At 43.3% G+C, this 14500-nt stretch overlaps 1 non-coding gene across 1 annotated transcript; it reads left to right on the forward strand.

Moving 5' to 3' along the window:
* Positions 1-7506: 7506 nt before the first annotated feature.
* TRNAE-UUC (transfer RNA glutamic acid (anticodon UUC)) lies at positions 7507-7578 on the forward strand. The gene has a single exon. It is a non-coding gene; the product is annotated as a tRNA-Glu (tRNA).
* Positions 7579-14500: the final 6922 nt, after the last annotated feature.

A 14500-nucleotide genomic window follows, 5' to 3' on the forward strand; every position in this document is an offset into this window, starting at 1 on the left:
AGTTGATTAACAAACACTTATTAAACCTGTCGCTTTGCTATTTCTTATGTACTTGTCTCTCCACTTCCCATGCCTGGGAAGACCCGCAAAGGAGAGCTCGCATGTTTTCTAAAAGAGAAGTGAAGTTGGGGCGTGTAAAAGCGTGTACCAGACCCAGGTCCAGGCAGAACAGATGTTCATCTTTGGCCATGGGGTGGTGGGTAGGTCCTGGAACTGTGAACACAGAGGGGCCCTCAGAGGGACCCATTTTTCTTTACTGCTGGAGTGAAGGGTGGGGTGTGGAAACTGTGAGCACAGGAATGTCCAGGGTAAGATGGGGACTCAGTATGGCTTCTCCATGTGAGTCTAAGTGGTGTCCCATCAAGTTCGTACATCTATACACACCCTGGGTGCCCTACCAAAGGGTCCTGGGAGGAGACGAGCCTGGGTCAGCCCAGCCCCAGACCAAGCAGGTGCTAGAATCTGGGGGTTCTCTACCCAGGAGGAGCCTCCTGAGGACGGGATGACCTACTGCGAGAAGAATATCAGAGGCAGGAAAGTAGGCTGACACTGTGAAATGTTTGCTGCAGATCAAACAGTGGGGCTGGAAAAATGGTTCTCATTTCCTTGACACCAGACTAGAGAGGGTTCAAGAGTCATGGGAGGGGCTTCTCTGGTGGCGCAGTGGTTGAGAGTCTGCCTGCCGATGCAGGGGACACGGGTTCGTGCCCGGTCCGGGAAGATCCCACATGCCGCGGACCAGCTGGGCCCGTGAGCCATGGCCGCTGAGCCTGCGCGTCCGGAGCCTGTGCTCCGCAACGGGAGAGGCCGCGGCGGTGGGAGGCCCGCGTACCGCAAAAAAAAAGAGTCATGGGAGGAGAGGAAGCGAAGATGGCAAGTATAGACAACTTTGTAAAGGAGTTGTACTATAAAGGGGAGGGGAGAAACGTGTGGTAGTTGGAAAGGTGTGTGCATCGGGGAGGTCTTATTTATTTATTTATTTATTTTTGATAGCAGGTGTTTTTACGCTGATGGAAATGATTCAGGAGGGAGAGAAATATGGAAGAGAGAGAGACGACATAATTGCAGGAGCAAAACCTTGACTGAGCAACGGGGGATGGGATCCAGTTCATACGTGGAGGTGTTGGCCTTGGGTAGAAGAACACAGTTTGTCCGTGTATCAGGGGAAAAAGTCAGAATCGTGAGTACAAATGCAGGAAGGCAGACAGATATGGTGGCGGGCAGTAGGAAAGTTCTCTCCTGATTGCTTCTCTCTCAGGGTACTAAGAAACAAGGTCACCAGCTGAGAAGGAGGATGGGGGGTGGGATTTCTGGGGTTTTGAGGAAAGATGAGAAAGCATGAAATAGTCATCTCAGGGCGAGGGGAGAGCAAATTGATTGGGGAAATGGGGTACGATTGCCTGGCTGCACTGAAGCCGCACTTGACGTCTGCCGTGGTAAACTTCAAGTCAGACCGGTCAGCAATGGTTGAGTGTTTTTCGCCAGCCACCTTCAGCTCTTTAGGAGCTGGGCTGGAAGATGGCAGCTGGAATTAAACAAGGCTGAGCTGGCTTAGCAAAGGCAAGCAAAATGATGGAGTTGAGAGAATGTACAAGGAGTTGACACTGTGTACAAGGAGTGGTATGTATGGTGAATACTGTGGACTCTAACAAAAAAGGTGGAGATGGAGGAAATGAAGGGGATAATGGGTGGTGAAAAGTTGGCACAGTAACAGGACTGGGGGACCTAAGGGGGCCCAAGGTTGGTTGAAGTCACAACGCAAGAGAGAGTGAGAGGGGATGATAGGAGGTAGGAACGTGGGAGGCTTGAAACGAATGTTAGGGAACGGAGCAATCCTTGGTAATGAGACCTTGGCAACGGCTCATTGATGAAGGTGGTGAAGACCACAGGAAGTGAGGGTGTCAAGGAAATGAGAGGCCAGAATGTTGGAAGGACTCCCCATGTGTATGTTGAAATGACCAAGAATTAAAGTTGTAGCGGTGGAAAGTAAGACACTGATCTTGGTGGTAAAGTCTTCAGTGAAAGTGTGGGGTGAAGGTGGGGTGTGTCTGGTCAGAGGACAGAAGGTGACTACAACGAGGAGACTGCAGCGGCCGTGAGAATGCCCCTCTCAGACCTCTGACTGTGGCCAGTGCCACTGACCTATGGCCCCAGCTGCTGTGCTCTGAAATCCATCACCTGCTGAAGCCCTGCCCCTCACTGGCTGCTCCCAGCCAGAAAGTGAGCACCGCAGGGGTATGAAAGCAGAAACACTCCTGGGAGATGCAGCTTTGGCTCCAGAGTTCCCCATCAGCTTCACCAAAACGTTTTCAGGCATGCAATAAAATCGAAGGCTTTTCCTACCCAACCTTCCTCTCCTTTGCAGGGTTAGACCCGCATGCTCTGGCTCCTCCAGCCCTCTCTCCATTTTTTCCCTCCAAGTTGGTTCTTCCAATAAATCTCTCGCACATCTAATCTTGTCTTGGTGTTAGCTTCTCAGAGGACCTGAACTAGCACAGAGCAGCAATGGGGAATGTGGTCTACGATTGCTTCCAAGAGTCGGAGTGCTTTAGGGAAAAGGGAGGGACAAAATAACCTAGAAGCAGCAGTAAGGAGTAGGAAAATATGTATCCCTTCCCCAGCCCCAAGGATTCATGAAGGTTCGGTGCGGCAGGATGGTGAGAAAATGCCATCTGCTTTAAGGGCTTGGGATTCAGACAGAATTCAGGTAGGTAAAAAATGAGGGAAACGTTCTAATAATCCCTGACCTGGCCACCTAGCCTGATGACACCAATGCTGTCCTGTCTAGGTGCCAGGATCCTAACTCGGGCCTGTGGCCTACATGGCAGAGGGCAGGCCTGGGGCCCAGATTAGCCCCAGACCTTGTGAAACCTCTGGGTCATCGTGCTGACTCTTCCTTCCTCTTCCAGGCACTTGAATTAGCCAGCAGGATTCGAATTCTACCCAGGACCCCACCATTATTTTTGGTTAGTTATTTTCCTGTTTCTTCTCCCTTCACCCAGAACAAAGCCCTGTCCTAAAGCCAGAGTTATCAGTTTGGACCTGAGCATCCTGTCTGCCTTTTGCCATTCCCTGTTCTCCTCCAGGGATGGAGTCTGTCTCTGTGCCTTCAAATGGTTGGGGTCTTCACCAGTGACAGATGTTCAGGAAACACCTTACCAAACCGTAAGGATTTGGCCAACTTCTGAAGTCCTTGCTGAGACCCACCTAAAAAGTTCTTGAAGTAAGGCAAGGCTGCAGGACCTAATGGACACCACCTGAGCCTTTGGATGGCTTTTCCAGGGAAGCTGGGCAGTTCCTCAAGTAAACATTCCAGCACTGCCTGGGGGCCTAGTACTGCTCAGGGACTCATAGGGATGGCATGCTTGAGTCTGCACAAGTCCTGCTGCTGTGCTGGGATCTTAGTCTCGTGCTGCTCTCTCCAGCCCTGCCCAGCCTTCCCACGTCGTCTGCATCCATTCACACCAACTGACCTGGCAGTCACCTCATCCAGGGTCTTTGTTTTGTTTGGCCTTGTAGCGGTCACTACTGATGCCTCACATCCCCCTGGTTCACTTCTCAGGTCCCCTGCAACTGGGCTTGTCAGTTCCCATGTGTTCGTGTTGCTTCCCACCTCAAGCACCCGCCTCTCTCTGCTTCTCTGTCTTGGGAATTTCAGTAGCATCAAAGGAGACTGCTCAGCCCTAAGCAAAGACAGCCCAGAAGGGCAGGAGATTTGACGCCCTCATAGGCGCTTTTTTTTTTTTGCCACACCACGCGGCATGTGGGACCTTCATTCCCTGACCAGGGATCGAACCCACACCCCCTGCATTGGAAGCACAGAGTCTTAAACGTTTTTTGGTTTCTTTCTCTTTTTTTTTCCATAGGGGCAATATCTAACCAATAGGAGATCAGAATCAGTGGACTACATATTCCAGCTTCCTCAGTGGGATAATTCTAAGGTACCCTGTAATAAGGTGAATGGTGGCCACCCCCCAAAAGAGATGTCCAAGTGGAACCTGTGAGTGTGTCCTTAGTTGGAAAAAGGGTCTTTGCAGACATGGTTAAGGATTTTGAGATGAAATCATCCTGGATTAGTGTGGGTCTTAAATCTAATGACAAGTACCTTACAAAAGAAGAAATGAGAAGACAGAGAAGGTGACATGAAGACAGAGGCAGAAATTGGAGTGATGCATCTACAAGCCAAGGAGTGCTGGCAAACCACCAGGAGCTAGGAGGGACTCAGGGAACAGATTCTTCCTCAGAGACTCAAGAAGGAACCAATCCTGCTGATACCTTGATTTCAGACTTGTCGTCTCCAGAACTATGAGAGAATAAGTCTCGTTGTTTTAACCCACAAAGTTTGCGATTATTTACTACAGCAGCCTTAGGAAACTGACATAGGTTTCTACACAGTTTCTCAGAGAGTTCCTAGGGATTTGAGCTCCAGTTGCCCACAAGGATAACCCACATTGGCTCTTTTTCCTGTCCCACTTCTCCCACTCCCTCATTTGAGCTTCGTGGGATCTGCATCCAAGTCTTCATCTCAAGGTCTGCTTTTGGGACAAGCAAAAATAAGACATGCATATTGAAGAGAATGCTTCTGCCAATAACTCAAGATCTGACCAGCAATATTATTACCAGGGTTTGCTGCCCTCTCTTTTTTCTTCTTCTTTCATGTCTGTTTGGTTTCTTTCAGTCAGTGGTGTTTGATTCATTCACTCTCTATACAGCTGGAGGGAGGATTTGTCTGTCCCTTAGAAAACCAAAAAACTGAGACAGGATAGGTTTGGCTTCTAGGAATGCTCTGAGAAATACCATTTCCTCAGGAAACAAACAACCTTGCCTCTTTGCTATGGTACCACCAGTGCCTTTACCACCAAAGCATCTCAAAGCTATAATGGTTCAAAAGCAATCCATGATCTCAGCCTTTTAAGCCTGAACTGCTTATTCTATCTATTCCATCAAGGTCACACTGGGACCTCCCCAAATTGTGTGTCCTTCCCTCTGGGTCTATTTGACCTTTGGATTCCAGCCATGTCCACCACTGGACAAGCCTGCTACTGACAGGGTCATGGGTGGGACAAATGTGTTTGTTCCTCTTCATGTATTTGATGCTGTCTTTGAGCACATTCTAAAGCAGTGGGATTTGGGCATTAGTTTCTGACCTTCATTATCTGAGCTGCCTGCTCTTCTCTGTTAGAACTCATAGATATTTAAAGTGAACTGTTAGTTTCACATGAAAGTTTAGGTAAGTTTACAGTCAGAGAGTAGTCCAAAGTCTATTCATTTATCACCTGCCATCTATTTTCTAGTTCAGGTGAGAAAGATGTATTTTTCCTGCTTTTATTTTGCTTCCATTCTAATTCAAAAGTTTTGACTCATTCATCTACTCTGATGCCATTTTGCTTTCCCACATGTAGAATTCTTGACTCTTGGATAGAGTGAGAAAAAAACCTGGGTATAAGGGCTTCCCTGGTGGCGCAGTGGTTGAGAGGATGCAGGGGACACGGGTTCGTGCCCCGGTCTGGGAAGATCCCACATGCCGCGGAGTGGCTGGGCCCGTGAGCCATGGCCGCTGAGCCTGCGTGTCCGGAGCCTGTGCTCCGCAACGGGAGAGGCCACAGCAGTGAGAGGCCCGCGTACCGCAAAACAAAAAACAAAAACAAAACAAAACAAAACAAAAAACCTGGGTATGAAAGTAGAGAAAGATTGTTGGTTACTTAAAAGTTAAAACTGGAAGGGATCTAAAAGATAACATAATCCAGCTGCTTTGCTTTATAGGTGGGGAAACTGACACTCAGAGAGGTGAAATGACTTCCCCAAGCTCAAATGACTAACCGCAAAGTGAGCTGCAGAACTTGGCAGAGAAATGCGACACTACAGGCCACAGTGCTTCCATGACTAAGTGGGTTGGAAATTGAAAACCAATGCTTTCCCAGTATCTCCAACTGCCCAGGCTGAGGCTGCTGTCTGTTGTCTAAGTCAGGTTTATTACTTCCTTCTTTCAACTGTGCTTTACACATCTCTTCTTGTATTCTCATCTCTTAACGGAGACATTATTCAATTCAATAGGGAGCTCACTTTCTGTTGTCCGCAAGTTCCCTTTGTAAAACATGAAGCAGTCAATATTTTCTAAAAATCCAGTATTAGATAAACCTACCATTAACTGAACATATTCCCTTAGAATTTCCCCAGAATGTTTATTTTTGCCCAGCGTGGGGACAATGGCTCACACTGGATATTCCATCACCAATGTTCCTCATCACACTGAGGCCAGAACAGAGGTTTTCTTCCAGCCTGAAACAGGGAGGTGCCACCCATTTGTTAAAATGAAATAAATGCTCTCTGCAGCTTGGGCTCCCGGGCAGTAGACAAGCCAAATAAATGCAGAATCGCTCTTTTCTTACTCCAATTCTATGGTTTCAGACAGAATACAATATCTATCCATTGTCTAACACAGCCCGTCAGCCAACTGGCTGACAAAAAATAATCTTAAATGGACACTTTGAAGATGGGTCAGCCCATGGCTTTTTTCTCATAGGTTTCAATCTTAATAGAAAACTATACTTAGCATTTATGGAACCTTGTCAGTCAAAAATCAGGGGCCGTACTGAGTCACAATCCCTTTTTGCTAAGAGCAAAAGTAGCACTTGGATGCTGTTATTTTTACTATCATTATTAATATTATTTTTGAGAACACAGTATGATGAGCAACCTAATTTTTTTTAGCATTGACTCATTTTTCTTATCAAAAGCCTATGAAAATTACCAGCTGTGCAGGCTTTGAGCCTCACTTCTCTCATCTATAAAAAGTGGACAATAATATCCACCTGGCAGAGTTATGAGGGTTAAACAAGAGAGCATTTGTAAAATGATTACCTGATACAGAATCAGTGTTTCTCAAAGATAAGGAGATCTTTCTTTCCTCCTAAGCATATAATCATTCTGGTAGTCATGTTTTCCTTCCTCCCACAAAAATTCAAGGATGGTCCCTAGACAACCACAGCAAGCAACCCAAGGTTTTCCTCATAACAGGAGGACAATAAATTTTGTTGAATAAATTGAAATGAAGCTTGATGTAACACCCTTCCCTAGATTGGGCTATAGAACTGTCTCATTATTGAAGGTCATTGACCCCAAAAAATCAATCAAGGGCTCTGAACTACAATGTAAATTAGCATTCTTTTAGAGAAAGACACAGGAAAGGCTGAACTCATATCATTTCAAAAATCAAGAAAAGGTGTCTCTGCTCCCAGTATGGTTGAGTAAGCTCCTACTGGACTAACTTTCCCATAGATAACAGCTATAAACTCTGGGGAAAAAAAACACACAAAGAAACCCCAGCTACCTGAAGGCTCTGGAGAGTGAGCAAAAATAAGAAAATTCCACTGGGGAAATCAACCTTGGGAAGCAGGGAAAACATGGAATGAGCTTCTGCTGTTTATAGCTCTTAGCCTGAGATTAGGCTGTAGTCAGCACTGCAGAGGGCTGTTAAAACTCCCATAGAAAATCCATTTTGGGAATTCCCTGGTAGTCCAGTGGTTAGGACTTGGTGCTTTCACTGCCATGACCCAGGTTCGATCCCTGGTCAGGGAACTAAAATCCTGCAAGCTGTGTGTTGCAGCATAGTCAAAAAAAGAAAGAAAGAAAGAAAGAAAATCCAGTTTTTCTAGCCTGAAATGTTCAGGGCAACTCATACCCACAGTCACTAGAGTGTGAGAGAAAAATCCTAGAATGAAGTTATCCAGAGAATAGAAAGTCTAAATTCTATGTGTATCCTTTGCCCAAACCTCCAGCTGACCCCTGAACCACGGACACAGGGAAGACACAAAGTATCCCAGCTAAGGACAAAATAATTATATTGAGATTTGAGATACTACCTAAGAGATAGAGTTTGCAGTTTAAGTCCAACCAATTTAATTGCCTGCTTAAAAAGAGAAACAATCTTTGGAGGAATATAACAGAATTCAGAGTCCCCATAACATTCAGAATGTCCAGGATATAATACAAAATTAATTGAGTTGTGAAGAATTAAAAACATCACCCAGGGCTTCCCTGGTGGCGCAGTGGTTGAGAGTCCGCCTGCCGATGCAGGGGACACGGGTTCGTGCCCCGGTCCGGGAAGATCCCACATGCTGCGGACCGGCTGGGCTCGTGAGCCATGGCCGCCGAGCCTGCGCGTCCGGAGCCTGTGCTCCGCAACGGGAGAGGCCACAACAGTGAGAGGCCCGCACCGCAAAAAAAAAAAACAAAAGCAAACAAACAAACAAAAAACACGTCACCCATTTTCAAGAGGGAAGACAATCAAAGAAGACTAACCTCAAGGCAACCCAGATATTAGAATTAGCAAACAGGAAGTTTAAACTCGCCATCATAACTATGTTCAGTGACTTAAAGGAAAATATACTTGCAATAAATAAATAGAAAATCTTAGCATAGAATCTATGGAATAAAACCAAATAAAAATTCTAGAACTAAAAGATACAATATCTAAAACAAAAGTTAAGAAAAAAATAAAAAAGTTAATAAAAAAAGTTAACAAAAGTTAATAAAAAACAACTATTTCTAAACACATATGCTTCATACTATGTTATTTGAGGCAAAGGTAGAATGAGCAGAAGAAAGAAAAAAGAGGAAGAGGGAGGAAAAGCTAGAAGGATAGTTGGAGAAGAAAGTAATAAAAGAGTTATAACCAGGGCAGCCTCCAGAAGAAAGAAAATATGCATAAAGCATGGAGAGAGGGGATAGATTGAAGCTGAGTGAGGGAACTATAGGAAGAGAGACTAGAGAAGAATCATAAAATCCTAAGGCTTATAAACTGTTTTTGTTTAAGTTCTCTTCATTTGGCATGAGATGAAGAGGTTTATGAAAGGCCTGAATATATGGCTTTTAATTACCTTTAAAATGATCTTCAAAATACCAATTATTGTTTAATAAATTGCTACTCAAACTTACAGATATGCCACTCTTAGTCATTTCCTTGGCTTCAGTGGTGGACACAGTCACCCAAGTGGAGGTTTGATTCTTTATCTTCACTTTATACAAACCACAGAGCACTCAGGTCACGTCTATCACCCGTCTAACTGAGGAAATTCCAGCAAGATGGGTCCTCAGAAATAACTCCCTCTCACCATTGTGGGTGGGACTGGAAAAGGGCTGCATATCTAAGGGCTGTCAGAGTAGCTTGGGAGTCTGAGAAGAAGCCCTGTCTAATGCAAAATCAACTGGGTCTTGTATATTTTCTGAGCTCCAATTCTCTTGGCACAGACTGCCAACTGAGGCCACGATAGGGCAATTTTTAGGTTAATAGGGGGCTCTACTAAGTAGAAAAACCCTTAAAGACTTAAAGATACTAATTTTTAATGGTAGAATTCCAGAAAAGATCATTTTGATTGAGAGAGGAAAGACTTCTTGAGAAGACAGCCCCTGTCTCCTGGGGCTGGAGATCAAGTTGGAAAATGACCAAGGGATCCAGAGCCATTGATAAACCACTGTCTGGCTGTGGGCTGTAGTTTGGTTTTATAAGTCCACTAAGGCCACGTGTAATGAAAACCAACTGAACAATTTCTAATTTCTAATTCTAAGTTCTTCTATCCTAGTATCATTTTTCAGATTCAGAAGCAGACATTAAACTGACATTGCTATATCTTTTCTTTTCTATTGTATATTAAGCCTTTAACCTCCCCCCCCAAATATGAATGTTTTCATGCTTCCATCCATATATGGCAATATTGTTCTTTTTTCTGAATGGGTTGTGTAATTTCTATAAAATGTTTTTGATCACAAGCCATTTCTTATTTGCTTTAGAGAAGTGATAGGAATTAGTCTGTAATATCACGGATGGGAGAAAGAGTTAATGGGAATTTCAGTATCATACAAGATCAACAAAAATAAAGGGAGTTGCTGATCTACATTTATGCGCTAAACTGTGTTTGCTCAGAGCCATGAATTCAGGAAAGGTTCCATGATAAAGAAAGAAAACAATAATAGTTGGCCTTGGTATAAAAGCTCTTTGTGTATGAAGCAGATGCAGATCAGTAAACAATGCAAGCCTCTTTCAATGGTTGTCCTAAATAAATTTAGACCATGCTTTGCTTTGTTTTTCAACAAAACAATTTTAGCATTTTGAGGGAATTCATCATTTTCATCCATAAGAATAGACTGAGTTATGGGGTACATGAAATTGTGCTGCATACTCAAAGTATTGAATATTTTTGATGGAAAATAAAGAAAATTAGATATGTATACATATAGCTGATTCACTTTGTTGTACAGCAGAAACTAACATAACATTGTAAAGCAATTCTACTCCAGTAACTATGTTAAAAAAAAAAAAAAAAGAATGAGTTGTTAGAGAAACCCCTAAAAAAAAAAAAAGAAAATTAGGAATTTCTCTTATCAGATCAATAAATCAAAACCTTTTCAGTATAATTCACTGTGTTCCAAGCTGTGTGGGGATATAAATGAATACAGTGTGACTTTTATTGTTAGACAAGTCGTTCCAGTGCTGCACATTGTTGTCAAAGGATAACACTGTAGGTATGGTAGCGTGTTCTGAATGTGGGACCAACTCTTTTTTCTGGGACCAATCTGAGCACTCCCCACCCCAAGTTTTTTAACAGATTCATTGAGATATAATTTACATATCTTTACATATATCATCATATACTTACATTTGTGTAACTACCATCACTATCTAATTTTAGAATGTTTTTATCACTCAAGAAGAAGCCCCATACCCACTAGCAGTCACTGCCCATGACCCCCTCTCTTCAGCATCTGGCAATCACTATTCTTTCCGTCTCTCTACACTTGACTATTTTGGACATTTCATATAAATGGAATCATATAATATGTAGCCTTTTGTGACTGGTTTCTATCAGTTAGCATAATGTTTTTGCAGTTCATCCACATTGTAGCATTCCTTTTTGCTGCTGAATAATACTCCAGTGTATGGATATACCACATTTTGTTTGCCCATTCAGCATTTGACGAATATTTGGGTTGTTTCTATTTTTGGCTCTTATGAATAATGGTGCTATGAGTGTTTGTGTGCAGGTTTTTGTGTGAACATGTGTTTTTATGTCTCTTGAGTATATACCTAGGAGTGGAATGACTGGGTCATATGGTAACTCTGTGTTTAAATTTTTGAGGAATTTTCAAACTACTCTCCAAAATGACTACATACCAACAATGTATGAGAGTCCCAATTTCTCCACACCCTTGACAACTTTTGCTATTATCTGTGTTTTTTATTAGAGCCATCCTAGTGGATGTGACATGGTATCTCATTGTGGTCTCCCTCCACTTTTAAGTGTTGTTGTTAGAGAACACTTAACCTCTACTATGAAGATTCCTGGGCCATCAGCCCCCTAAAGGCTTTTAACTGTGCCCCTGAGTTCACCTCTTCTCTTGTATCTGGTAGCAAATCTGAGGAAGAAACCACTGATTTATTCATTCATCTAATGTTTACCGAATATCAACCGTGCCAGACACTGGAGACAAAGTGAGGAAAACACAGTTCCAGTCCTCATAAAGCTCACAGTCAGCAGGGCATATGGCTATCTGCACACGGGGTACATGGTAGTGTGGAGAGTGTGGTGGAGGAAAAATCCAGAGTCCCTATTGTGGACCAATAGAGGATGGTGGGAATGAGAATAGAGGAACAGAGTGGGTATGAAGGTCATACAAGGCCCCATGAGCCAGGTTAAGAAGTTTGGACTTTATCTAAGAACATGTATAAAAATGCAGGTTCTTCTAAAAAGGCGAGTGGCTTGATCATATTTGAGTTTTAGGTTATCACTCTAATCGAAGCAGAAACCTAGAGGAGAGAGAACCCCATGATGGTAAGGGTGACTAGCCCCTATGAAAACCCAATTCCTAGAGTGGTAGGGATCCTTCCCGTCTCTGGGAGGACCTCTGGGGAGCTCACCCTGTGTTCCTGGCCTCATGGCTGAGACTCCTAATTCCCACACAAATCCCTTCTATAACCTCTTCCCTTTTACTTAAAGCAGTGGCTCTCAAGGTATGGTCTTTGGACCAGAATCACCTGTGAACTTGTTAGAAATTCAAATTCTTGCGCCTTACTCCAAATCTATTCAGTCAGAAATTATGGGAGTGGGCCCAGCAATCTGTGTTTCACCAAACCCTCCAAGGGATTCAGATAAACATTCAAGTCTGAGAACCAGAGGTAACTCAAGTGGGTTTCCATTGCTTGCAACTAATCCACTAACAAAAGGCAGAGTATCTCAATATAAGGAGATGTTACAAGGCGGTATATGTTTAATTGCCTAATGGCTTAGACTAGGAGTCAGCAAACTGTGGCCCACAGGCCAAATCCTACCAGCCCCCTGTTTTTGTAAATGAAGTTTTATCGGAACACAACTGTGTCCATTTGTTTAAGTATTGTCTATGGCTGCTTTTGCGCTGCAGTAGCAGAGTTGAGTAGTTGTGACAGAGACTATATAGCCCACAATGTGGAAAATATTTACAATATGACCCTTTACAGAAGAAGTCTGTCAATCCCTGATCTAGACTAATTGCATGATACGGGACATTCTGAAGAAGGAGATGTTATAAGGAAATGCCAGAGTCCAGGTGATAAAATAAAACACAAATCTAGGTGATAATAAAAGCTAGCAACTCCAAGTATGATATTGGAAGACCCATTTCTTGGCGAGCAGGAGTAGTTGCACCATATTAAATCTATAGGCTTAAATCTTCACAAAAGACCCCACTGACCACAAGATTTCAAACTTAAGGGGCTTACCAAAATGCAAATTATATGTACGGTATAACTGAATCACTTTGCTGTACACCTGAAGCTAACATTGTAAATCAACTATACTTCAATAAATAAAAAAAGAAAAAGACTATACTTCAATAAAAAAATTTTTTTAATGCAAATTCTATCTCCCCTTCCATTCTGATTCAGAGGCTTGGATCTGAGGAGGAGTCTAGGAATCTGCATGCTGACCCATTGTCCCAGGGGAACCTACTGCAGGTGCTTCCTGACCAGCCTTGGATGGGCACTGGGCTGGAGGCTGGTCCAGGGGCTTTAATACCATGAAGCTGCAAAATCTGGCCTGCAAAACACATGCTGCTTTCTGAACCTTGCTTGTCTTTTCCCATCCATCGGGGATCCAGGAAGAAGAAATCTTCCTTGGATCGCTCTTCTTTTGGGTTTCTTGCTTTTCTGTGACTTCTAAATCCCTCTTCCCAGCATCATATCTCAGATGTCTAGACGCTTCCAAGCATAAGGCAAGGGAGAGGCTGAGCTTTTTGCCATATGTCTGAGGCTTCTCCTGAAGTTCTGGGTCCCTGTCCAAGGATTCACCCTCATCGGGGTATCTGCTCTAGGAATGGCCTCAGGTTTCAGAAGAGAACATTTCTCTTGCCCATGGGGATGCCTTACTTTGCAGATCTCAAGAGATGAGGCTTAACAGAATACAACATAATTACTGAAATGTCCATGCAAGGGAGATTGACATATGGCATGAGGGTCATCTGCTTATGAGGTCATGACATCTGGACAATGTTATCGGAGGATTGATGGGATTAGAGCCAAGTCAGTCATACCACAGGAAGACCAGACAGTTTAGCATGGCCTCCTTTGTCATTGATCTGTACAAGCTCCTCAGATCTGGTGTTGTAATTCTCTTTACTTGTCTGTATTCCTCACTAGACAGTAAGTTTCTTGTAGGCAACAGTGTCGCATTCACCCTCATATCCCCAGCATCGTGCTTATGTTATAGGAGCCTTTCAGTAAATGTCTAATGAATGAGAACAAATGACTATATGGATGGTTCATTGAGTCATGCTGATCTGTTAAACCCAATAGTGAATATGATAGTGTCCTTATTCTCCTATTCAAAAATCCCATTGCATTGGCTGCAGCATTCCAGCTATATGAATGAATCTGTCAATGTGATTGCTATATCAGGACTTTCTTAGAGTTTCTTTTCTAGTAAGCAAGTTTTGGAAAAACCATAAGTCATGTAGACTTCTAAATCTAAATGCAAGCCCAGCCTACTGAAAGCGACTACCTGAAGTTCTAAGTCTGGATGGCCCCCAAATGATATTCTAATATCTTCAACCAAAGAGAAATAAAGAGTGAAATATTTCAATTGACAACTTACCTACATTCTAGCTGGCCTCACCAGCTCAGAATTCAGTTCATCTATCAAGTTTTCTCATTTGAGATTTACTGTGTAATTCCCCTTTTCTGAATGAATCTTACTTGGCAACCAAGACACTTCACTGTCAATCTTAGTTTGAATTTAGTGACGTTGAAATCATTGGCACAAAGACCAGACGTGAATTCTAATAAGAACAAACGCTATTAAAGGGAGCTAATTTTAAATACCTTTCTCTTAAGCACCATTCTGCCACTCGTCTGGGTCCTATATCAGATGCCTAAGCAGGTGGTGGGGAGAAGGAAGGAAGCAGAAAAGAGAAGACCATCTGTCTCTCAACTGCAAGCACAATAGGTGAGTAAGAAGACACCCATGCATGGTAA

The sequence above is a fragment of the Globicephala melas genome, chromosome X (assembly GCF_963455315.2).
Source record: "Globicephala melas chromosome X, mGloMel1.2, whole genome shotgun sequence".
NCBI classification, from domain to species: domain Eukaryota; kingdom Metazoa; phylum Chordata; class Mammalia; order Artiodactyla; family Delphinidae; genus Globicephala; species Globicephala melas.